Source organism: Ranitomeya imitator, chromosome 4 (genome assembly GCF_032444005.1).
Source record: "Ranitomeya imitator isolate aRanImi1 chromosome 4, aRanImi1.pri, whole genome shotgun sequence".
Classification (NCBI taxonomy): domain Eukaryota; kingdom Metazoa; phylum Chordata; class Amphibia; order Anura; family Dendrobatidae; genus Ranitomeya; species Ranitomeya imitator.
In genome coordinates, this window is record NC_091285.1 from 379135974 (window position 1) to 379163146 (window position 27173).

Sequence of the window (27173 nt, forward strand, 5' to 3'; positions counted from 1 at the left end):
CAGCCGCTTTTAGTTGTGTTTAGGATAGGATCAGGTGTGCAGTCTACAGAGTTTCCACGTCTCAGAGCTCGTCCTTGTATTTTTGGGTATTTGTCAGATCACTGTGTGCGCTCTGATCGCTAAGCACACTGTGTTTCTGGATTGCCTTCATAACACCTGTCATTAGCAAACATAACAGTACAAGGAGCCCAACTAATGATTCTCAATAGAGGGAAAGAAAAAGTTCTGACATCATTTTTTTTTTTTTTTTTTTTTCTGCTCTGTGTTCACTTTTTTTTTTCCCCTAGACATTTGGGTGATTCTGGACACAGGTGTGGACATGGATATTCAGGGTCTGTGCTCTTCAATGGATAATCTCGTTATAAATGTACAAAAAATTCAAGATACTATTGATCAGAAATCTATGTTAGAACCAAGAATTCCTATTCCTGATTTGTTTTTTGGAGATAGAACTAAGTTTCTAAGTTTCAAAAATAATTGTAAGCTGTTTCTGGCCTTGAAACCTCATTCTTCTGGTAATCCTATTCAACAGGTTTTGATTATTATTTCTTTTTTGCGCGGCGACCCTCAAGACTGGGCATTTTCTCTTGCGCCAGGAGACCCTGCATTGAGTAGTGTCGATGCGTTTTTCCTGGCGCTCGGATTGCTGTACGATGAGCCTAATTCAGTGGATCAGGCTGAGAAAAATTTGCTGGCTTTGTGCCAGGGTCAGGATGATATAGAAGTATATTGTCAGAAATTTAGGAAATGGTCAGTACTCACTCAGTGGAATGAATCTGCGCTGGCAGCTTTGTTCAGAAAGGGTCTCTCTGAGGCTCTTAAGGATGTCATGGTGGGATTTCCTATGCCTGCTGGTTTGAATGAGTCTTTGTCTTTGGCCATTCAGATCGGTCGACGCTTGCGCGAGCGTAAATCTGTGCACCATTTGGCGGTACTGCCTGAGGTTAAACCTGAACCTATGCAGTGCGATAGGACTATGACTAGAGTTGAACGGCAGGAATACAGACGTCTGAATGGTCTGTGTTTTTACTGTGGTGATTCCACTCATGCTATTTCTGATTGTCCTAAGCGCACTAAGCGGTCCGCTAGGTCTGCCGTCATTGGTACTGTACAGTCCAAATTCCTTCTGTCCATTACCTTGATATGCTCTTTGTCGTCGTTTTCTGTCATGGCGTTTGTGGATTCGGGCGCTGCCCTGAATCTGATGGATTTGGATTATGCTAAACGTTGTGGGTTTTTCTTGGAGCCTTTGCGGTGTCCTATTCCATTGAGAGGAATTGATGCTACACCTTTGGCCAAGAATAAACCTCAATACTGGGCCCAGCTGACCATGTGCATGGCTCCTGCACATCAGGAAGTTATTCGCTTTCTGGTGTTGCATAATCTGCATGATGTGGTCGTGTTGGGGTTGCCATGGCTACAAACCCATAATCCAGTATTGGATTGGAATTCCATGTCGGTATCCAGCTGGGGTTGTCAGGGGGTACATGGTGATGTTCCATTTTTGTCGATTTCGTCATCCACCCCTTCTGAGGTCCCAGAGTTCTTGTCTGATTATCAGGATGTATTTGAAGAGCCCAAGTCCGATGCTCTACCTCCGCATAGGGATTGTGATTGTGCTATCAATTTGATTCCTGGTAGTAAATTCCCTAAAGGTCGATTATTTAATTTATCCGTGCCCGAACACGCCGCTATGCGCAGTTATGTGAAGGAATCCCTGGAGAAGGGACATATTCGCCCATCGTCATCACCACTGGGAGCAGGGTTCTTCTTTGTAGCCAAGAAGGATGGTTCGCTGAGACCGTGTATTGATTACCGCCTTCTTAATAAGATCACTGTTAAATTTCAGTATCCCTTGCCAGTGTTATCTGACTTGTTTGCTCGGATTAAGGGGGCTAGTTGGTTCACTAAGATAGATCTTCATGGTGCGTATAATCTGGTGAGAATCAGGCAAGGAGATGAATGGAAAACTGCATTCAATACGCCCGAGGGTCATTTTGAGTATCTAGTGATGCCGTTCGGACTTGCCAATGCTCCATCTGTGTTTCAGTCTTTTATGCATGACATCTTCCGTGAGTATCTGGATAAATTCCTGATTGTTTACTTGGATGACATTTTGATCTTCTCAGATGATTGGGAGTCTCATGTGAAGCAGGTCAGAATGGTTTTTCAGGTCCTGCGTGCTAACTCTTTGTTTGTGAAGGGATCAAAGTGTCTCTTCGGTGTGCAGAAAGTTTCATTTTTGGGGTTCATCTTTACCCCTTCTACTATCGAGATGGATCCAGTTAAGGTCCAAGCCATCCAGGATTGGATTCAGCCAACATCTCTGAAAAGTCTGCAAAAGTTCCTGGGCTTTGCTAATTTTTATCGTCGCTTCATCTGTAATTTTTCTAGCATTGCCAAACCATTGACCGATTTGACCAAGAAGGGTGCTGATTTGGTTAATTGGTCTTCTGCTGCTGTGGAAGCTTTTCAGGAGTTGAAGCGTCGTTTTTGTTCTGCCCCTGTGTTGTGTCAGCCAGATGTTTCTCTTCCGTTCCAGGTCGAGGTTGATGCTTCTGAGATTGGAGCAGGGGCGGTTTTGTCACAGAGAGGTTCTGATTGCTCAGTGATGAAACCATGTGCTTTCTTTTCCAGGAAGTTTTCGCCCGCTGAGCGTAATTATGATGTGGGCAATCGAGAGTTGCTGGCCATGAAGTGGGCATTCGAGGAGTGGCGTCATTGGCTTGAAGGAGCTAAGCATCGCGTGGTGGTATTGACTGATCATAAGAACTTGACTTATCTCGAGTCTGCCAAGCGCTTGAATCCTAGACAGGCCCGTTGGTCGTTATTTTTTGCCCGCTTCGACTTTGTGATTTCGTACCTTCCGGGCTCTAAAAATGTGAAGGCGGATGCTCTGTCTAGGAGTTTTGTGCCCGACTCTCCGGGTTTATCTGAGCCAGCGGGTATCCTCAAGGAAGGAGTCATTGTGTCTGCCATCTCCCCTGATTTGCGGCGGGTGCTGCAAAAATTTCAGGCGAATAAACCTGATCGTTGTCCAGCAGAGAAACTGTTCGTCCCTGATAGGTGGACTAATAAACTTATCTCTGAACTTCATTGTTCGGTGTTGGCTGGTCATCCTGGAATCTTTGGTACCAGAGAGTTAGTGGCTAGATCCTTCTGGTGGCCATCTCTGTCACGGGATGTACGTACTTTTGTGCAGTCCTGTGGGATTTGTGCTAGGGCTAAGCCCTGCTGTTCTCGTGCCAGTGGGTTGCTTTTGCCCTTGCCGGTCCCAAAGAGGCCTTGGACACATATTTCGATGGATTTCATTTCTGACCTTCCCGTTTCTCAAAAGATGTCAGTCATTTGGGTGGTCTGTGATCGCTTTTCTAAAATGGTCCATCTGGTGCCCTTGGCTAAATTGCCTTCCTCCTCTGATTTGGTACCTTTGTTCTTTCAGCATGTGGTTCGGTTGCATGGCATTCCTGAGAATATTGTTTCTGACAGAGGTTCCCAGTTTGTTTCAAGGTTTTGGCGAGCCTTTTGTGGTAGGATGGGCATTGACCTATCCTTTTCCTCGGCTTTCCATCCTCAGACTAATGGCCAGACCGAACGAACCAATCAGACCTTGGAAACATATCTGAGATGTTTTGTTTCTGCAGACCAGGATGATTGGGTGTCCTTTTTGCCGTTGGCTGAGTTCGCCCTTAATAATCGGGCCAGCTCGGCTACCTTGGTTTCTCCATTCTTTTGCAATTCTGGGTTCCATCCTCGTTTCTCTTCAGGACAGGTTGAGTCTTCGGACTGTCCTGGTGTGGATTCTGTGGTGGATAGGTTGCAGCAGATCTGGACTCAGGTAGTGGACAATTTGATCTTGTCCCAGGAGAAAGCTCAACTTTTCGCTAATCGCAGACGCCGTGTGGGTCCCCGACTTCGTGTTGGGGATCTGGTTTGGTTATCTTCTCGTCATATTCCTATGAAGGTTTCCTCTCCTAAATTTAAACCTCGTTTTATTGGTCCGTATAGGATTTCTGAGGTTCTCAATCCTGTGTCTTTTCGTTTGACCCTCCCAGACTCCTTTTCCATACATAATGTATTCCATAGGTCGTTGTTGCGGAGATACGTGGCACCTATGGTTCCATCTGTTGAGCCTCCTGCCCCGGTTTTGGTGGAGGGGGAATTGGAGTATATTGTGGAGAAGATTTTGGATTCTCGTGTTTCTAGACGGAAACTCCAGTATCTGGTTAAATGGAAGGGTTATGCTCAGGAAGATAATTCCTGGGTTTTTGCCTCTGATGTTCATGCTTCCGATCTTGTTCGTGCCTTTCATGCGGCTCATCCTGGTCGGCCTGGGGGCTCTGGTGAGGGTTCGGTGACCCCTCCTCAAGGGGGGGGTACTGTTGTGAATTCTGTGGCTGAATTCACTCCTGTGGTCACAAGTGGTACTGCAGCTTCTGAGCTTCCTCCCTCAGGTGTTCTGGTGAGCTCGTTGACTGCTTCATTACTTAACTCCGCCTGATGCTGCTATCCTTGCTCCTTGTCAATGTTTCAGTGTTGGATCTGAGCTTCTCCTGATTGTTCCTGTGACCTGCTGCTCTGTATAGCTAAGTGCTTTTTGCTTTTTTGTTGCTTTTTTTCTGTCCAGCTTGTCTTTTGTTTTGCTGGAAGCTCTGAGACGCAAAGGGTGTACCGCCGTGCCGTTAGTTCGGCACGGTGGGTTTTTTTTGCCCCCTTTGCGTGGTTTTGCTTTAGGGTTTTTTGTAGACTGCAAAGTTCGCTTTACTGTCCTCGCTCTGTCCTAGAATATCGGGCCCCACTTTGCTGAATCTATTTCATCCCTACGTTTTGTCTTTTCATCTTACTCACAGTCATTATATGTGGGGGGCTGCCTTTTCCTTTGGGGAATTTCTCTGGGGCAAGTCAGGCCTATTTTTCTATCTTCAGGCTAGCTAGTTTCTTAGGCTGTGCCGAGTTGCCTAGGTAGTTGTTAGGCGCAATCCACAGCCGCTTTTAGTTGTGTTTAGGATAGGATCAGGTGTGCAGTCTACAGAGTTTCCACGTCTCAGAGCTCGTCCTTGTATTTTTGGGTATTTGTCAGATCACTGTGTGCGCTCTGATCGCTAAGCACACTGTGTTTCTGGATTGCCTTCATAACACCTGTCATTAGCAAACATAACAGTACAAGGAGCCCAACTAATGATTCTCAATAGAGGGAAAGAAAAAGTTCTGACATCATTTTTTTTTTTTTTTTTTTTTCTGCTCTGTGTTCACTTTTTTTTTTCCCCTAGACATTTGGGTGATTCTGGACACAGGTGTGGACATGGATATTCAGGGTCTGTGCTCTTCAATGGATAATCTCGTTATAAATGTACAAAAAATTCAAGATACTATTGATCAGAAATCTATGTTAGAACCAAGAATTCCTATTCCTGATTTGTTTTTTGGAGATAGAACTAAGTTTCTAAGTTTCAAAAATAATTGTAAGCTGTTTCTGGCCTTGAAACCTCATTCTTCTGGTAATCCTATTCAACAGGTTTTGATTATTATTTCTTTTTTGCGCGGCGACCCTCAAGACTGGGCATTTTCTCTTGCGCCAGGAGACCCTGCATTGAGTAGTGTCGATGCGTTTTTCCTGGCGCTCGGATTGCTGTACGATGAGCCTAATTCAGTGGATCAGGCTGAGAAAAATTTGCTGGCTTTGTGCCAGGGTCAGGATGATATAGAAGTATATTGTCAGAAATTTAGGAAATGGTCAGTACTCACTCAGTGGAATGAATCTGCGCTGGCAGCTTTGTTCAGAAAGGGTCTCTCTGAGGCTCTTAAGGATGTCATGGTGGGATTTCCTATGCCTGCTGGTTTGAATGAGTCTTTGTCTTTGGCCATTCAGATCGGTCGACGCTTGCGCGAGCGTAAATCTGTGCACCATTTGGCGGTACTGCCTGAGGTTAAACCTGAACCTATGCAGTGCGATAGGACTATGACTAGAGTTGAACGGCAGGAATACAGACGTCTGAATGGTCTGTGTTTTTACTGTGGTGATTCCACTCATGCTATTTCTGATTGTCCTAAGCGCACTAAGCGGTCCGCTAGGTCTGCCGTCATTGGTACTGTACAGTCCAAATTCCTTCTGTCCATTACCTTGATATGCTCTTTGTCGTCGTTTTCTGTCATGGCGTTTGTGGATTCGGGCGCTGCCCTGAATCTGATGGATTTGGATTATGCTAAACGTTGTGGGTTTTTCTTGGAGCCTTTGCGGTGTCCTATTCCATTGAGAGGAATTGATGCTACACCTTTGGCCAAGAATAAACCTCAATACTGGGCCCAGCTGACCATGTGCATGGCTCCTGCACATCAGGAAGTTATTCGCTTTCTGGTGTTGCATAATCTGCATGATGTGGTCGTGTTGGGGTTGCCATGGCTACAAACCCATAATCCAGTATTGGATTGGAATTCCATGTCGGTATCCAGCTGGGGTTGTCAGGGGGTACATGGTGATGTTCCATTTTTGTCGATTTCGTCATCCACCCCTTCTGAGGTCCCAGAGTTCTTGTCTGATTATCAGGATGTATTTGAAGAGCCCAAGTCCGATGCTCTACCTCCGCATAGGGATTGTGATTGTGCTATCAATTTGATTCCTGGTAGTAAATTCCCTAAAGGTCGATTATTTAATTTATCCGTGCCCGAACACGCCGCTATGCGCAGTTATGTGAAGGAATCCCTGGAGAAGGGACATATTCGCCCATCGTCATCACCACTGGGAGCAGGGTTCTTCTTTGTAGCCAAGAAGGATGGTTCGCTGAGACCGTGTATTGATTACCGCCTTCTTAATAAGATCACTGTTAAATTTCAGTATCCCTTGCCAGTGTTATCTGACTTGTTTGCTCGGATTAAGGGGGCTAGTTGGTTCACTAAGATAGATCTTCATGGTGCGTATAATCTGGTGAGAATCAGGCAAGGAGATGAATGGAAAACTGCATTCAATACGCCCGAGGGTCATTTTGAGTATCTAGTGATGCCGTTCGGACTTGCCAATGCTCCATCTGTGTTTCAGTCTTTTATGCATGACATCTTCCGTGAGTATCTGGATAAATTCCTGATTGTTTACTTGGATGACATTTTGATCTTCTCAGATGATTGGGAGTCTCATGTGAAGCAGGTCAGAATGGTTTTTCAGGTCCTGCGTGCTAACTCTTTGTTTGTGAAGGGATCAAAGTGTCTCTTCGGTGTGCAGAAAGTTTCATTTTTGGGGTTCATCTTTACCCCTTCTACTATCGAGATGGATCCAGTTAAGGTCCAAGCCATCCAGGATTGGATTCAGCCAACATCTCTGAAAAGTCTGCAAAAGTTCCTGGGCTTTGCTAATTTTTATCGTCGCTTCATCTGTAATTTTTCTAGCATTGCCAAACCATTGACCGATTTGACCAAGAAGGGTGCTGATTTGGTTAATTGGTCTTCTGCTGCTGTGGAAGCTTTTCAGGAGTTGAAGCGTCGTTTTTGTTCTGCCCCTGTGTTGTGTCAGCCAGATGTTTCTCTTCCGTTCCAGGTCGAGGTTGATGCTTCTGAGATTGGAGCAGGGGCGGTTTTGTCACAGAGAGGTTCTGATTGCTCAGTGATGAAACCATGTGCTTTCTTTTCCAGGAAGTTTTCGCCCGCTGAGCGTAATTATGATGTGGGCAATCGAGAGTTGCTGGCCATGAAGTGGGCATTCGAGGAGTGGCGTCATTGGCTTGAAGGAGCTAAGCATCGCGTGGTGGTATTGACTGATCATAAGAACTTGACTTATCTCGAGTCTGCCAAGCGCTTGAATCCTAGACAGGTCCGTTGGTCGTTATTTTTTGCCCGCTTCGACTTTGTGATTTCGTACCTTCCGGGCTCTAAAAATGTGAAGGCGGATGCTCTGTCTAGGAGTTTTGTGCCCGACTCTCCGGGTTTATCTGAGCCAGCGGGTATCCTCAAGGAAGGAGTCATTGTGTCTGCCATCTCCCCTGATTTGCGGCGGGTGCTGCAAAAATTTCAGGCGAATAAACCTGATCGTTGTCCAGCAGAGAAACTGTTCGTCCCTGATAGGTGGACTAATAAACTTATCTCTGAACTTCATTGTTCGGTGTTGGCTGGTCATCCTGGAATCTTTGGTACCAGAGAGTTAGTGGCTAGATCCTTCTGGTGGCCATCTCTGTCACGGGATGTACGTACTTTTGTGCAGTCCTGTGGGATTTGTGCTAGGGCTAAGCCCTGCTGTTCTCGTGCCAGTGGGTTGCTTTTGCCCTTGCCGGTCCCAAAGAGGCCTTGGACACATATTTCGATGGATTTCATTTCTGACCTTCCCGTTTCTCAAAAGATGTCAGTCATTTGGGTGGTCTGTGATCGCTTTTCTAAAATGGTCCATCTGGTGCCCTTGGCTAAATTGCCTTCCTCCTCTGATTTGGTACCTTTGTTCTTTCAGCATGTGGTTCGGTTGCATGGCATTCCTGAGAATATTGTTTCTGACAGAGGTTCCCAGTTTGTTTCAAGGTTTTGGCGAGCCTTTTGTGGTAGGATGGGCATTGACCTATCCTTTTCCTCGGCTTTCCATCCTCAGACTAATGGCCAGACCGAACGAACCAATCAGACCTTGGAAACATATCTGAGATGTTTTGTTTCTGCAGACCAGGATGATTGGGTGTCCTTTTTGCCGTTGGCTGAGTTCGCCCTTAATAATCGGGCCAGCTCGGCTACCTTGGTTTCTCCATTCTTTTGCAATTCTGGGTTCCATCCTCGTTTCTCTTCAGGACAGGTTGAGTCTTCGGACTGTCCTGGTGTGGATTCTGTGGTGGATAGGTTGCAGCAGATCTGGACTCAGGTAGTGGACAATTTGATCTTGTCCCAGGAGAAAGCTCAACTTTTCGCTAATCGCAGACGCCGTGTGGGTCCCCGACTTCGTGTTGGGGATCTGGTTTGGTTATCTTCTCGTCATATTCCTATGAAGGTTTCCTCTCCTAAATTTAAACCTCGTTTTATTGGTCCGTATAGGATTTCTGAGGTTCTCAATCCTGTGTCTTTTCGTTTGACCCTCCCAGACTCCTTTTCCATACATAATGTATTCCATAGGTCGTTGTTGCGGAGATACGTGGCACCTATGGTTCCATCTGTTGAGCCTCCTGCCCCGGTTTTGGTGGAGGGGGAATTGGAGTATATTGTGGAGAAGATTTTGGATTCTCGTGTTTCTAGACGGAAACTCCAGTATCTGGTTAAATGGAAGGGTTATGCTCAGGAAGATAATTCCTGGGTTTTTGCCTCTGATGTTCATGCTTCCGATCTTGTTCGTGCCTTTCATGCGGCTCATCCTGGTCGGCCTGGGGGCTCTGGTGAGGGTTCGGTGACCCCTCCTCAAGGGGGGGGTACTGTTGTGAATTCTGTGGCTGAATTCACTCCTGTGGTCACAAGTGGTACTGCAGCTTCTGAGCTTCCTCCCTCAGGTGTTCTGGTGAGCTCGTTGACTGCTTCATTACTTAACTCCGCCTGATGCTGCTATCCTTGCTCCTTGTCAATGTTTCAGTGTTGGATCTGAGCTTCTCCTGATTGTTCCTGTGACCTGCTGCTCTGTATAGCTAAGTGCTTTTTGCTTTTTTGTTGCTTTTTTTCTGTCCAGCTTGTCTTTTGTTTTGCTGGAAGCTCTGAGACGCAAAGGGTGTACCGCCGTGCCGTTAGTTCGCCACGGTGGGTTTTTTTTGCCCCCTTTGCGTGGTTTTGCTTTAGGGTTTTTTGTAGACTGCAAAGTTCGCTTTACTGTCCTCGCTCTGTCCTAGAATATCGGGCCCCACTTTGCTGAATCTATTTCATCCCTACGTTTTGTCTTTTCATCTTACTCACAGTCATTATATGTGGGGGGCTGCCTTTTCCTTTGGGGAATTTCTCTGGGGCAAGTCAGGCCTATTTTTCTATCTTCAGGCTAGCTAGTTTCTTAGGCTGTGCCGAGTTGCCTAGGTAGTTGTTAGGCGCAATCCACAGCCGCTTTTAGTTGTGTTTAGGATAGGATCAGGTGTGCAGTCTACAGAGTTTCCACGTCTCAGAGCTCGTCCTTGTATTTTTGGGTATTTGTCAGATCACTGTGTGCGCTCTGATCGCTAAGCACACTGTGTTTCTGGATTGCCTTCATAACACCTGTCATTAGCAAACATAACAGTACAAGGAGCCCAACTAATGATTCTCAATAGAGGGAAAGAAAAAGTTCTGACATCATTTTTTTTTTTTTTTTCTGCTCTGTGTTCACTTTTTTTTTTTCCCCTAGACATTTGGGTGATTCTGGACACAGGTGTGGACATGGATATTCAGGGTCTGTGCTCTTCAATGGATAATCTCGTTATAAATGTACAAAAAATTCAAGATACTATTGATCAGAAATCTATGTTAGAACCAAGAATTCCTATTCCTGATTTGTTTTTTGGAGATAGAACTAAGTTTCTAAGTTTCAAAAATAATTGTAAGCTATTTCTGGCCTTGAAACCTCATTCTTCTGGTAATCCTATTCAACAGGTTTTGATTATTATTTCTTTTTTGCGCGGCGACCCTCAAGACTGGGCATTTTCTCTTGCGCCAGGAGACCCTGCATTGAGTAGTGTCGATGCGTTTTTCCTGGCGCTCGGATTGCTGTACGATGAGCCTAATTCAGTGGATCAGGCTGAGAAAAATTTGCTGGCTTTGTGCCAGGGTCAGGATGATATACAAGTATATTGTCAGAAATTTAGGAAATGGTCAGTACTCACTCAGTGGAATGAATCTGCGCTGGCAGCTTTGTTCAGAAAGGGTCTCTCTGAGGCTCTTAAGGATGTCATGGTGGGATTTCCTATGCCTGCTGGTTTGAATGAGTCTTTGTCTTTGGCCATTCAGATCGGTCGACGCTTGCGCGAGCGTAAATCTGTGCACCATTTGGCGGTACTGCCTGAGGTTAAACCTGAGCCTATGCAGTGCGATAGGACTATGACTAGAGTTGAACGGCAGGAATACAGACGTCTGAATGGTCTGTGTTTCTACTGTGGTGATTCCACTCATGCTATTTCTGATTGTCCTAAGCGCACTAAGCGGTCCGCTAGGTCTGCCGTCATTGGTACTGTACAGTCCAAATTCCTTCTGTCCATTACCTTGATATGCTCTTTGTCGTCGTTTTCTGTCATGGCGTTTGTGGATTCGGGCGCTGCCCTGAATCTGATGGATTTGGATTATGCTAAACGTTGTGGGTTTTTCTTGGAGCCTTTGCGGTGTCCTATTCCATTGAGAGGAATTGATGCTACACCTTTGGCCAAGAATAAACCTCAATACTGGGCCCAGCTGACCATGTGCATGGCTCCTGCACATCAGGAAGTTATTCGCTTTCTGGTGTTGCATAATCTGCATGATGTGGTCGTGTTGGGGTTGCCATGGCTACAAACCCATAATCCAGTATTGGATTGGAATTCCATGTCGGTATCCAGCTGGGGTTGTCAGGGGGTACATGGTGATGTTCCATTTTTGTCGATTTCGTCATCCACCCCTTCTGAGGTCCCAGAGTTCTTGTCTGATTATCAGGATGTATTTGAAGAGCCCAAGTCCGATGCTCTACCTCCGCATAGGGATTGTGATTGTGCTATCAATTTGATTCCTGGTAGTAAATTCCCTAAAGGTCGATTATTTAATTTATCCGTGCCCGAACACGCCGCTATGCGCAGTTATGTGAAGGAATCCCTGGAGAAGGGACATATTCGCCCATCGTCATCACCACTGGGAGCAGGGTTCTTCTTTGTAGCCAAGAAGGATGGTTCGCTGAGACCGTGTATTGATTACCGCCTTCTTAATAAGATCACTGTTAAATTTCAGTATCCCTTGCCAGTGTTATCTGACTTGTTTGCTCGGATTAAGGGGGCTAGTTGGTTCACTAAGATAGATCTTCGTGGTGCGTATAATCTGGTGAGAATCAGGCAAGGAGATGAATGGAAAACTGCATTCAATACGCCCGAGGGTCATTTTGAGTATCTAGTGATGCCGTTCGGACTTGCCAATGCTCCATCTGTGTTTCAGTCTTTTATGCATGACATCTTCCGTGAGTATCTGAATAAATTCCTGATTGTTTACTTGGATGACATTTTGATCTTCTCAGATGATTGGGAGTCTCATGTGAAGCAGGTCAGAATGGTTTTTCAGGTCCTGCGTGCTAACTCTTTGTTTGTGAAGGCATCAAAGTGTCTCTTCGGTGTGCAGAAAGTTTCATTTTTGGGGTTCATCTTTACCCCTTCTACTATCGAGATGGATCCAGTTAAGGTCCAAGCCATCCAGGATTGGATTCAGACAACATCTCTGAAAAGTCTGCAAAAGTTCCTGGGCTTTGCTAATTTTTATCGTCGCTTCATCTGTAATTTTTCTAGCATTGCCAAACCATTGACCGATTTGACCAAGAAGGGTGCTGATTTGGTTAATTGGTCTTCTGCTGCTGTGGAAGCTTTTCAGGAGTTGAAGCGTCGTTTTTGTTCTGCCCCTGTGTTGTGTCAGCCAGATGTTTCTCTTCCGTTCCAGGTCGAGGTTGATGCTTCTGAGATTGGAGCAGGGGCGGTTTTGTCACAGAGAGGTTCTGATTGCTCAGTGATGAAACCATGTGCTTTCTTTTCCAGAAAGTTTTCGCCCGCTGAGCGTAATTATGATGTGGGCAATCGAGAGTTGCTGGCCATGAAGTGGGCATTCGAGGAGTGGCGTCATTGGCTTGAAGGAGCTAAGCATCGCGTGGTGGTATTGACTGATCATAAGAACTTGACTTATCTCGAGTCTGCCAAGCGCTTGAATCCTAGACAGGCCCGTTGGTCGTTATTTTTTGCCCGCTTCGACTTTGTGATTTCGTACCTTCCGGGCTCTAAAAATGTGAAGGCGGATGCTCTGTCTAGGAGTTTTGTGCCCGACTCTCCGGGTTTATCTGAGCCAGCGGGTATCCTCAAGGAAGGAGTCATTGTGTCTGCCATCTCCCCTGATTTGCGGCGGGTGCTGCAAAAATTTCAGGCGAATAAACCTGATCGTTGTCCAGCAGAGAAACTGTTCGTCCCTGATAGGTGGACTAATAAACTTATCTCTGAACTTCATTGTTCGGTGTTGGCTGGTCATCCTGGAATCTTTGGTACCAGAGAGTTAGTGGCTAGATCCTTCTGGTGGCCATCTCTGTCACGGGATGTACGTACTTTTGTGCAGTCCTGTGGGATTTGTGCTAGGGCTAAGCCCTGCTGTTCTCGTGCCAGTGGGTTGCTTTTGCCCTTGCCGGTCCCAAAGAGGCCTTGGACACATATTTCGATGGATTTCATTTCTGACCTTCCCGTTTCTCAAAAGATGTCAGTCATTTGGGTGGTCTGTGATCGCTTTTCTAAAATGGTCCATCTGGTGCCCTTGGCTAAATTGCCTTCCTCCTCTGATTTGGTACCTTTGTTCTTTCAGCATGTGGTTCGGTTGCATGGCATTCCTGAGAATATTGTTTCTGACAGAGGTTCCCAGTTTGTTTCAAGGTTTTGGCGAGCCTTTTGTGGTAGGATGGGCATTGACCTATCCTTTTCCTCGGCTTTCCATCCTCAGACTAATGGCCAGACCGAACGAACCAATCAGACCTTGGAAACATATCTGAGATGTTTTGTTTCTGCAGACCAGGATGATTGGGTGTCCTTTTTGCCGTTGGCTGAGTTCGCCCTTAATAATCGGGCCAGCTCGGCTACCTTGGTTTCTCCATTCTTTTGCAATTCTGGGTTCCATCCTCGTTTCTCTTCAGGACAGGTTGAGTCTTCGGACTGTCCTGGTGTGGATTCTGTGGTGGATAGGTTGCAGCAGATCTGGACTCAGGTAGTGGACAATTTGATCTTGTCCCAGGAGAAAGCTCAACTTTTCGCTAATCGCAGACGCCGTGTGGGTCCCCGACTTCGTGTTGGGGATCTGGTTTGGTTATCTTCTCGTCATATTCCTATGAAGGTTTCCTCTCCTAAATTTAAACCTCGTTTTATTGGTCCATATAGGATTTCTGAGGTTCTCAATCCTGTGTCTTTTCGTTTGACCCTCCCAGACTCCTTTTCCATACATAATGTATTCCATAGGTCGTTGTTGCGGAGATACGTGGCACCTATGGTTCCATCTGTTGAGCCTCCTGCCCCGGTTTTGGTGGAGGGGGAATTGGAGTATATTGTGGAGAAGATTTTGGATTCTCGTGTTTCTAGACGGAAACTCCAGTATCTGGTTAAATGGAAGGGTTATGCTCAGGAAGATAATTCCTGGGTTTTTGCCTCTGATGTTCATGCTTCCGATCTTGTTCGTGCCTTTCATGCGGCTCATCCTGGTCGGCCTGGGGGCTCTGGCGAGGGTTCGGTGACCCCTCCTCAAGGGGGGGGTACTGTTGTGAATTCTGTGGCTGAATTCACTCCTGTGGTCACAAGTGGTACTGCAGCTTCTGAGCTTCCTCCCTCAGGTGTTCTGGTGAGCTCGTTGACTGCTTCATTACTTAACTCCGCCTGATGCTGCTATCCTTGCTCCTTGTCAATGTTTCAGTGTTGGATCTGAGCTTCTCCTGATTGTTCCTGTGACCTGCTGCTCTGTATAGCTAAGTGCTTTTTGCTTTTTTGTTGCTTTTTTTCTGTCCAGTTTGTCTTTTGTTTGCTGGAAGCTCTGAGACGCAAAGGGTGTACCGCCGTGCCGTTAGTTCGCCACGGTGGGTTTTTTTTGCCCCCTTTGCGTGGTTTTGCTTTAGGGTTTTTTGTAGACTGCAAAGTTCGCTTTACTGTCCTCGCTCTGTCCTAGAATATTGGGCCCCACTTTGCTGAATCTATTTCATCCCTACGTTTTGTCTTTTCATCTTACTCACAGTCATTATATGTGGGGGGCTGCCTTTTCCTTTGGGGAATTTCTCTGGGGCAAGTCAGGCCTATTTTTCTATCTTCAGGCTAGCTAGTTTCTTAGGCTGTGCCGAGTTGCCTAGGTAGTTGTTAGGCGCAATCCACAGCCGCTTTTAGTTGTGTTTAGGATAGGATCAGGTGTGCAGTCTACAGAGTTTCCACGTCTCAGAGCTCGTCCTTGTATTTTTGGGTATTTGTCAGATCACTGTGTGCGCTCTGATCGCTAAGCACACTGTGTTTCTGGATTGCCTTCATAACACCTGTCATTAGCAAACATAACACTCTACCTCCCCATCCACCCCCAACACTCCAGGGGCAGTGCTACTTATGGGCCAGTTACCTTCCTCGGAGGCACTGGTCACCTTCATGGCGTCACCTTCCTCACGGTTCCCATGCATCTCCCCATTTCCTGTAGCACCGACACTTGCCTCTGTTAGGGGTTCCTCAGCCGTCTCACTCCACAGAGCGACGTGGCTGGGCACGCTTGTACCTATGGACACATTAACCTTCACAGAAAAATCATCAGGTTCAGCTGGCACAGGTACACCATTCTCACCATCAATCATAGGGAAAAAAAGGTTATTAGATGCATCATTACAAGATAAAGCATGGTCAGGTAACACATGCGATTTCCCATCATCATCATCATCATCAGGGTTAACGTTACCCTTATTAGTAGATTGGGGAGGGGTGTCAGGAACGTAGTATGCAACCATTCTCCCCAAATCAGTCCCCAACAAAACATCAGTGGGCAAATTATCAGACAGCCCCACTTCTTTCACCCCGCTCCCGGCACCCCAATCAATAAAAATCCGGGCCATCGGTAAGGGACAGCTGATGCCCCCAATCCCAGTGACAGGGTTTTCCCCGGAATGATTTCTTCAGGGGCCGCCAGTTCGGGTCGGATGAGGGTTCGTTCAGCCCCGGTGTCTTTGAGGCCTGTAGCAACATGGCCTCCCACAGTGACGTGCTGTACGTTGTCACACACCCTCCTGTTGTGAATTCTGTGGTCAAGCTCCCTCCTGTGGTCATGAGTGGTACTTCGGCTGGTTCTGTCCATGAGCTTCATCTGGTGGATGTGAGTGGGGCTGCGGCTTCTGAGTTTCCTTCCTCAGGTGACGAGGTTAGGTCGTTAGGTGCTGCTCTATTTAACTCCACCTAGTTCTTTGTTCCTTGCCTCCAGTCAATGTTCCAGTATTGGTCTTGCTCTCTCCTGGATCGTCTTGTGGCCTGTCTGCCCTGCATAAGCTAAGTTCTGCTTGTGTTACTTTAGTTTGCTATTTTTTCTGTCCAGCTTGCTATATTGGTTTTTCTTGCTTGCTGGAAGCTCTGGGACGCAGAGGAAGCACCTCCGTGCCGTTAGTCGGTACGGAGGGTCTTTTTGCGCCCTCTGCGTGGTTGTTTGTAGGTTTTTGTGCTGACCGCAAAGCTATCTTTACTATCCTCGGTCTATTCAGTAAGTCGGGCCTCACTTTGCTAATACCTATTTCATCTCTGTGTTTGTATTTTCATCTTTTCTCACAGTCATTATATGTGGGGGGCTGCCTTTTCCTTTGGGGAATTTCTCTGAGGCAAGGTAGGCTTATTTTTCTATCTTCAGGGCTAGCTAGTTTCTCAGGCTGTGCCCGAGGCGCCTAGGTCTGGTCAGGAGCGCTCCACGGCTACCTCTAGTGTGGTGTGATAGGATTAGGGATTGCGGTCAGCAGAGTTCCCACGTCTCAGAGCTCGTCCTATGTTGTTAGTAACTATCAGGTCACTTTGTGTGCTCTTAACCACCAGGTCCATTGTGTTTCTGAATCACCAGTTCATAACAGTACTGGAGGCCCAAAGTACTAATGCTTCTCAATAGAGGGAAAAGAGAAATTCTGAGACCATTTTTTTTTCTCTGCACTGTGTTTTGCCTTTCTTTTCACCTAGACATTTGGGTGGTTCAGGACACATGTGTAGTGATGGACATTAAAGGTCTGTCTTCTTGTGTGGATCATCTCACTGCAAGAGTACAAAATATTCAAGACTTTGTGGTTCAGAATTCTATGTTAGAACCTAGAATTCCTATTCCTGATTTGTTTTCTGGAGATAGAACTAAGTTTCTGAGTTTTAAAAATAATTGTAAACTATTTCTGGCTTTGAAACCCCGCTCCTCTGGTGACCCAGTTCAACAAGTTAATTTCATTATTTCTTTATTACGTGGCGACCCGCAAGACTGGGCATTTTCCCTTGCGCCAGGAGATCCTGCATTATGTAATATTGATGCGTTTTTTCTGGTGCTCGGATTGCTTTATGATGAACCTAATTCAGTGGATCAGGCAGAGAAAAATTTGCTGGCTCTGTGTCAGGGTCAGGATGAGGTAGAGATATATTGTCAGAAGTTTAGGAAGTGGTCTGTGCTCACTCAATGGAATGAATGTGCGCTGGCAGCAATTTTCAGAAAGGGTCTCTCTGAAGCCCTTAAGGATGTTATGGTGGGATTTCCTATGCCTGCTGGTCTGAATGAGTCTATGTCTTTGGCTATTCAGATCGATCAACGCTTACGTGAGCGTAAAACTGTGCACCATTTGGCGGTATTATCTGACATAAACCTGAGCCTATGCAATGTGATAGGATTTTGACCAGAGCTGAACGACAAGAACACAGACGTCGGAATGGGCTGTGTTTTTACTGTGGTGATTCCACTCATGCTATTTCCGATTGTCCTAAGCGCACTAAGCGGTTCGCTAGGTCTGCCACCATTGATACGATACAGTCGAAATTTCTTTTGTCCGTTACTTTGATCTGCTCTTTGTCGTCCTATTCTGTCAAGGCATTTGTGGATTCAGGCGCTGCCCTGAATTTGATGGACTTGGAGTTTGCTAGGCGCTGTGGGTTTTTCTTGGAGCCCTTGCAGTATCCTATTCCACTGAGAGGAATTGATGCTACGCCTTTGGCCAAGAATAAGCCTCAGTACTGGACCCAACTGACCATGTGCATGGCTCCTGCGCATCAGGAGGATATTCGCTTTTTGGTGTTGCATAATCTACATGATGTGGTCGTGTTGGGGTTGCCATGGCTACAAGTCCATAACCCAGTATTGGATTGGAAATCTATGTCTGTGTGCAGCTGGGGTTGTCAGGGGGTGCATGGTGATGTTCCATTTCTGTCTGTTTCGTCATCCACCCCTTCTGAGGTCCCAGAGTTCTTGTCGGATTACCGGGATGTATTTGATGAGCCCAAGTCCAGTGCCCTACCTCCACATAGGGATTGCGATTGTGCTATCAATTTGATTCCTGGTAGTAAGTTTGCTAAAGGTCGACTGTTTAATTTGTCTGTGCCTGAGCACGCCGCTATGCGGAGTTACGTAAAGGAGTCCTTGGAGAAGGGTTATATTCGCCTGTTGTCGTCACCATTGGGAGCAGGATTATTTTTTGTGGCCAAGAAGGATGGTTCGCTGAGACCTTGTATCGATTACCGCCTTCTAAATAAAATCACAGTCAAATTTCAGTACCCCTTGCCGCTGCTGTCCTATTTTGTTTGCTCGGATTAAGGGGGCTAGTTGGTTCACCAAGATAGATCTTCGTGGTGCGTATAATCTTGTGCGTATTAAACAGGGCGATGAATGGAAAACAGCATTTAATATGCCCGAGGGCCATTTTGAGTATCTGGTTATGCCATTCGGGCTTTCCAATGCTCCATCAGTATTTCAGTCCTTTATGCATGACATCTTCCGAGAGTACCTGGATAAATTCCTGATTGTATACTTGGATGATATTTTGGTCTTCTCGGATGATTGGGAGTCTCACGTGAAGCAGGTTAGAATGGTGTTCCAGGTCCTGCGTGCTAATTCTTTGTTTGTGAAGGGGTCAAAGTGTCTCTTTGGTGTTCAGAAGGTTTCATTTTTGGGTTTCATTTTTTCCCCTTCTACTATCGAGATGGACCCTGTTAAAGTTCAGGCCATTTATAAGTGGACTCAGCCAACATCTCTGAAGAGTCTGCAAAAGTTCCTGGGCTTTGCTAATTTTTATCGTCGCTTCATCAATAATTTTTCTAGTATTGCTAAACCGTTGACTGATTTAACCAAGAAGGGTGCGGATGTGGTCAATTGGTCTTCTGCTGCTGTGGAAGCTTTTCAGGAGTTGAAGCGTCGTTTTTCTTCTGCCCCTGTGTTGTGCCAGCCAGATGTTTCGCTCCCGTTCCAGGTTGAGGTTGATGCTTCTGAGATTGGAGCAGGGGCTGTTTTGTCGCAGAGAAGTTCTGATGGCTCAGTGATGAAACCATGTGCCTTCTTTTCCAGGAAGTTTTCGCCTGCTGAGCGTAATTATGATGTTGGCAATCGAGAGTTGCTGGCCATGAAGTGGGCATTCGAGGAGTGGCGCCATTGGCTTGAAGGAGCAAAGCATCGCGTGGTGGTCTTGACTGATCACAAGAACTTGACTTATCTCGAGTCTGCCAAACGGTTGAATCCTAGACAGGCTCGTTGGTCGCTGTTTTTCTCCCGTTTTGACTTTGTGGTTTCTTACCTTCCGGGCTCTAAGAATGTGAAGGCGGATGCCCTTTCTAGGAGTTTTGTGCCCAGACTCTCCGGGTTTGCCTGAGCCGGCGGGTATTCTCAAAGAGCGGGTAATTTTGTCTGCCATCTCCCCTGATTTGCGGCGATTGCTGCAAAAATTTCAGGCTAATAGACCTGACCGTTGCCCAGCGGAGAAACTGTTTGTCCCTGATAAATGGACGAGTAGAGTTATCTCTGAGGTTCATTGTTCGGTGTTGGCTGGTCATCCTGGAATCTTTGGTACCAGAGATTTGGTGGCTAGATCCTTTTGGTGGCCGTCTCTGTCGCGGGCTGTGCGTTCGTTTGTGCAGTGCTGTGGGATTTGTGCTCGGGCTAAGCCCTGCTGTTCTTGTGCCAGTGGGTTGCTTTTGCCCTTGCCGGTCCCGAAGGGGCCCTGGACACATATCTCTATGGATTTTATTTCGGATCTCCCCGTCTCTCAAAAGATGTCGGTCATTTGGGTGGTTTGTGATCGCTTCTCTAAGATGGTCCATTTGGTACCCTTGTCTAAATTGCCTTCCTCCTCTGATTTGGTGCCATTGTTTTTCCAACATGTGGTTCGTTTACATGGCATTCCGGAGAACATCGTTTCTGACAGAGGTTCCCAGTTTGTTTCGAGGTTTTGGCGAGCCTTTTGTGCTAGGATGGGCATTGATTTGTCTTTTTCCTCGGCTTTCCATCCTCAGACAAATGGCCAAACCGAACGAGCTAATCAAACTTTGGAAACATAACTGAGATGTTTTGTTTCTGCTGATCAGGATGATTGGGTGTCCTTTTTGCCTTTGGCTGAGTTCGCCCTTAATAATCGGGCCAGCTCGGCTACTTTGGTTTCGCCGTTTTTCTGCAATTCTGGTTTCCATCCTCGTTTCTCTTCAGGGCAGGTTGAGTCTTCGGACTGTCCTGGTGTGGATACTGTGGTGGATAGGTTGCAGCAGATTTGGACTCATGTAGTGGACAATTTGACATTGTCCCAGGAGAAGGCTCAACGTTTCGCTAACCGCAGGCGCTGTGTGGGTCCCCGACTTCGTGTTGGGGATTTGGTTTGGTTGTCGTCTCGTTATATTCCAATTAAAGTTTCCTCTCCTAAGTTTAAGCCCCGTTTCATTGGTCCGTATAGGATTTCTGAGGTTCTTAATCCTGTGTCTTTTCGTTTGACCCTTCCGGCTTCTTTTTCCATCCATAATGTATTCCATAGGTCATTGTTGCGGAGATACGTGGCACCTGTGGTTCCATCCGTTGATCCTCCTGCTCCGGTTTTGGTTGAGGGGGAGTTGGAGTATATAGTGGAGAAGATTTTGGATTCTCGTATTTCGAGACGGAAACTCCAGTACCTGGTTAAGTGGAAGGGTTAGGGTCAGGAAGATAATTCCTGGGTCTTTGCCTCTGATGTTCATGCTGCCGATCTGGTTCGTGCCTTTCATTTGGCTCATCCTGGTCGGCCTGGGGGCTCTGGTGAGGGTTCAGTGACCCCTCCTCAAGGGGGGGTACTGTTGTGAATTCTGTGGTCAAGCTCCCTCCTGTGGTCATGAGTGGTACTTCGGCTGGTTCTGTCCATGAGCTTCATCTGGTGGATGTGAGTGGGGCTGCGGCTTCTGAGTTTCCTTCCTCAGGTGACGAGGTTATGTCGTTAGGTGCTGCTCTATTTAACTCCACCTAGTTCTTTGTTCCTTGCCTCCAGTCAATGTTCCAGTATTGGTCTTGCTCTCTCCTGGATCGTCTTGTGGCCTGTCTGCCCTGCATAAGCTAAGTTCTGCTTGTGTTACTTTAGTTTGCTATTTTTTCTGTCCAGCTTGCTATATTGGTTTTTCTTGCTTGCTGGAAGCTCTGGGACGCAGAGGAAGCAGTCGGTACGGAGGGTCTTTTTGCGCCCTCTGCGTGGTTGTTTGTAGGTTTTTGTGCTGACCGCAAAGCTATCTTTACTATCCTCGGTCTATTCAGTAAGTCGGGCCTCACTTTGCTAATACCTATTTCATCTCTGTGTTTGTATTTTCATCTTTGCTCACAGTCATTATATGTGGGGGGCTGCCTTTTCCTTTGGGGAATTTCTCTGAGGCAAGGTAGGCTTATTTTTCTATCTTCAGGGCTAGCTAGTTTCTCAGGCTGTGCCCGAGGCGCCTAGGTCTGGTCAGGAGTGCTCCACGGCTACCTCTAGTGTGGTGTGATAGGATTAGGGATTGCGGTCAGCAGAGTTCCCACATCTCAGAGCTCGTCCTATGTTGTTAGTAACTATCAGGTCACTTTGTGTGCTCTTAACCACCAGGTCCATTGTGTTTCTGAATCACCAGTTCATAACACCCTCCCAACCACACCACCCACCAAAAGAACTGCTGCATTAGGCCCTGGGGCCTTGGCTGGGGTGTTCTTCTGCTTGGTTGGGCAGGAGGGACTGATATGACCAGTCTGATTGCAGTGGTAACACTTGCAAGGTTCGGTGGTAGGTCTGGTGCTGTTGGCCACGGGGCCAGGACCTCTGGTGTGTTGGCTGGCAGGGGTACTGGCGTTGGTTGCAGGCTTACCCCCTCTCCAGCTGGTGGTGACTTGCTTCCGCACTTCCGATCTATGGTTGGCCTCATAGGCATCGGCAATCTGTGCTGCTTTCGTCACGTCTTTGGGTTCTCTGTCCATCACGAACTTTCGCACCTCAGCTGGGCAAAGATGAAAGAACTGGTCTTTGATCATCACGTCTCGCAGCTGTGGAAAGGTGGTCACTGACAGCCCTTGGGTCCACTGGTCAAAGTGGGCCCCAGTCCATGCACCACATCACTGTAACTTTCATGTGGGCCACGTTGGAGGGTCCGGAACTTTCTACGGTACACCTCAGGTGTAAGCTGGTACTTGGCTATCAGAGCCTGCTTGATGGCCTCATAGTCACCATCTTGTTCTTGAGGGAGGGCAGCAAACGCCTCCAGAGCTTTGCCTCTCAGCCCCGGTGTCAGGTATCGTGCCCATTCATCTGTAGGCAGCCGGTACTGTCTGCAGGCTTTCTCAAAGGCCCGCAGAAAAGTGTCCAAGTCTCCGTCCTTCTCCATAACAGGAAAATGATCGGGCCGGGGCTTAGGTATCTGAGCGCTGCTGGGCTCACGGTTGGTCTGGGACGACCCCTGCATTTGCAGTTGGGCTAACTGCAGCTGGTACTCCCGCTCCGCTTGCCGCTCGGCTCGCTGGGCCTGGGCCTCTCGCTCAGCTCGGGCCTCTCTCTCAGCTCGGGCCTCTCTCTCGGCTTGCTGGGCCTGGGCCTCCTGCCGGTATTGCTGAATCAGCTGCCGACGTCCCTCATGGTCGTCAGTGGGGAATTCTTTCATGGCCGCCTGCAGGTGGGGGTCCAATTCGCCCGGATTGCTAACAGGGCCAGCATTCAGTGGTTGGACCTCTGCTGCAGCACCACGTTCGCTGGTGCTGGCTTCTGCGGCCTTTGAGCTCTGAGAGCGGTCTAGAGCGGCTTCCCATTGCACCAGATCTGCGACCAGTTGGGCTTTGTTTTTGCTTGCAAAGTCAATGTGCTGTGTCTTGCATAAGGCAATAAGGGTTTCTCTGGTCTGCTGCTCATAAAAGGTTTCTCCCAGCACAACCATGGTTGCCAAATAAAAGATAGGACAGAAAAACGAAGAGAAGGGGAGGGGATAATTACCAGTACGCAATTGTCTCAAGACTAATAAAACACTGAGTTCGTTCTCCAAACTTATTTGCGCAGAGTCCTCGCAAGAACTTTCTGCAAGTTTTTAGTGAGAGGAATGATTACTCAAACCAAATCACTAATGCTCTAAGATATCCCACCGCCTTGCCACCAATTTGTCGCGATTCACACTGTGACAGTCACCCCTACGTCACGGGTCGGGGTGACTTTAGGCCAGCAGACGGCTATCACATGTGCAGGGGGGCTTATCTTAGTTATCCCTCCACTCCACGATGTGATGAAAAACCACACACAAGGCTATTAACCTCTTAGTTTACAGCAGGGGCTTATTTTAGGTATCCCACTGCTCTTCTATATACCACGAACTGCAGGGATTTATGTATATCCTGCTTACAGTTCCACTTAACACTTGCAGCTCTCTGGCGCCCCCCTTACTCTCAGGTCAGATTAATTACTGCACCCTGGGTAATTAGTCGCCAGACAGGCTGCCTGCTATGTACTGGCTATTGGGCACGCTGCAGCGACGCGATTAACTACTCCCACTTAGGCAGGAACAATAATTCTCAACGCCGCAGTCGCTACAGCAGCACCCCAAAAGCCTGCACACGGTATCGCCGCCACCAGCTTCGATTAAACGGGTCCGAAGCTAACCCGACACAACAGTAGCGTATTTTCCCTTCAAGAGACTTAGGGTACGGTTTAGAACAGGAGAAAGAACTAGTATTAAATAATATACCCCATCAAAAGTTTCAGGCAGTGTTTTATCAAAATATTTTACAAAGATGTTACAAATGAGACAATTGCAAATATGTACAAGGGTAATTATAAAAATAAACAGGGATTAAATGAGAAAAGGTAACACTCACATGGTCAAAGCATGGCAGGCAACCATACGTCCCAGCTCATTGGACGTGCTCAGGGCTTCAGGAGGAGAGCAGTAGTCAAGAAGAAGAAATCAAGCAGAAGACTGAGCTGGGGAGCCTGCCACAAACTTAAAACCTTAAGGCTGTGACATTACAGAAAGGCTGGCTTATCCAGACCCTCCTCTCTCTACATTCTGAGTATTTCAATCTTAAATTTATCTACTTGCTATAACTTCGCTACAAAACATGTCATAGTCATAACAAACCCATCATTCATCTCGGATTAACGTGAGCATTCTAATGAGATCAAATATGTCCTATCTGGGATACATATTTACAGAGAAAACCCTACTTCTTTACCAGATGGAGTTAGAAGCCCGTGTTTCGAGGGATGGGTAGGTCCATCGATGGAGAATAAGAATATATATTTTCGTGTTCTTACCGTCAACGGTTTGCATAAAATCGTACAAAAACTAAACAAAGGACTTTCATGTATTTTAGAAGTTTCTAGTTCACGTATAGCTGGACAAGAGCTTACATGGCAGGAAATGCTGTCGTAAATACCTTGGCTCTCCTAAAACCCCCACACTCTCTGAGAAGGAAAGCCAGGAATTTGAAGCTACAAACTGTTGCAGTATCACTCCAAGAAGGGGGGCTTAGCCCACGCTGGCTAGCAAGAGAACTACTTATGATATTTCATACCATATCGTGACATGCCCACGCAGCATATAACACAGTCCGCGCAGTATATAACACAGCCCACGTAATATATAGCAATAAGGGTACCATATCCCTGTTAAAAAAGAATTAAAATAAAAAATAGTTATATACTCACCTTTCGGCGGCCCCCAGATCCAGCCCAGGGCTTTAGCGATGCTCCTCGCGACTCTCCGTTCCCAGTAATGCCTTGCGGCAATAACTGGTGATGATGTAGCGGTCTCGCGAGACCGCTACGTCATCTGGGGTCATTGATGCTGCATAGGCAGCATCAATAGTAAAAAGTTTGTCACACTTACAGGGTTAATAACAGCGTTAACGGACTGCGTTACACCGCGTTATGCCATGGTGTAACGCAGTCCGTTGAACCCACTGCTAAAATGCTACGTGGGCGCTGACTGGAGGGGAGTATGGAGGGGGAACTGACTGGAGGGGAGTAGGGAGGGGCGAATTCGCGGCCGGACTGTGCCTGTCGCTGATTGGTCGCGCCCAGCCGGCCGCGAGCAATCAGCGACGCGGGATTTCCGTTACAGACAAACAGACGGAAGTGGTGCTTAGACAATTATATATATATAGATTCCGTATTCCGTACCCAAAATAAAACTTTTCACAAGTGACTATGCAAAGGCAAAAGGAAGTGCTCACCACACTCAGGGCCGGTTTTAGGCAAAGTGGGGCCCTAGGCAAAAGTTTAAAATAGGGCCACAAATGCTAACAAATTGCACCATCACACAGAAACATTTCGGTTGTAGTTACATGCGCCGATTTCGGGCCACTAAACGAGTGTGATTAGCAATATTGAAGTCATTCGCCGCTGGTTTCCGGCCACTTTACTCCGGCTATGGAATAATGATGGGACAGAATAATCACTAGTAGATCAATCTGTCCACATATTGTACCATCTTAGCAGCATATCTGCAGTTTTCACCGGGCGATGTGCTACTGAGAACAATGATTTTTGTTGCGGCATAACCAATCCAATCACTCGATGAATATCTTGCATTTTGCACTCCCCCTACTTCTCCATATAGTATAATACACTTCCATAGTCCTCCATATAGTGTAATGTACTCCCCCTAGTCCTCCATATAGTATAATGTACTCCCTCTAGTCCTCCATATAGTATAACACACTCCCTATAGTCCTCCATATAGTATAATAGACTCTCCATAGTCCTCCATATAGTATAATAGACTCCCCATAGTCCTCCATATAGTATAATACACCCCCATAGTCCTCCATAGAGTATAATGCAGTCCCCATATAGAATATAATTCTGACCTCATATAGTATAACGCAACACCCCATAGCATATAATGCAGCCCCCCATGGAATATAGTGCAGTCCCCAACAGAATATAATACTGTGTGTTTGTAATAAACATATATATATATATATATATATATATGCGCTACACCGTACATACATAGATACACATACATATACTGTACATGCAAACACACATACTGTACATACATACATACACAGATACACATACATATACTGTACATGCAAACACACACATACTGTGCATACATACACAAAGATACACATACATATACCGTACTGTTATGACCTGGTGGTTAGGAGCACCCGGAATGACCTGATAGTTAAAACTCACACAGGACAAGCTCTGGGATGTGGGAGCTCTGCTGACCACAACCCCTAATCCTATCACAACAACTAGAAATAGACGTGGAGCGCTCCTGACTCTACCTAGGCGCCTCTTCACAGCCTAAGAGCTAACTAGCCCTAGAGATACAAAATAAAGCCTACCTTGCCTCAGAGAAATTCCCCAAAGGAAAAGGCAGCCCCCCACATATATTGACTGTGAGTAAAGATGAAAGTCACAAACGCAGAAATTTCAGCAAAGGGAGGCCAGACTTACTAAACAGACAGAAGATAGGAAAGGTATCTTTGCGGTCAGCACAAAAAACTACAAAAGACCACACAGAGTGTGCAAAAAGACCTCCGCACCGACTAACGGTGCGGAGATGCCACTCTGCATCCCAGAGCTTCCAGCTAGCAAGACAAAATCATGATATCCAGCTGGACAAGGAAACAATGAACGAATTAGATACTATCAGGAACTTAGCTTCTGCTGGAGTAGACAGGTCACCAGAAAGATCCAAGAGCGAACTGAACCAATGCAGGAACATTGACAGCTGGCATGGAGTAACGATCTAAGTGGAGTTAAATAGAGCAACCAACCAAAGGATAAACCACGTCACCTGTGTAAGAAACCTCAGAAGCAGCAGCTCCACTCACAGCCACCAGAGGGAGTCCAAGGACAGAACTCACCGAAGTACCATTCACGACCACAGGAGGGAGTTCGACAACAGAATTCACAACACCGTACATACATACACACACTGTGCAAATATGCACACAGATACGCATACATATACCGTACATGCAAACATACACATATACCATACATACACAGATACACATACCGTCATACAAACACATACTGTACATACACACATGCATATACTGAACATACACATACATATACCGTATATACAAACACACACATATACTATACATACACACAGATACACATACATATACCGTCAAACATACACGTACTATAC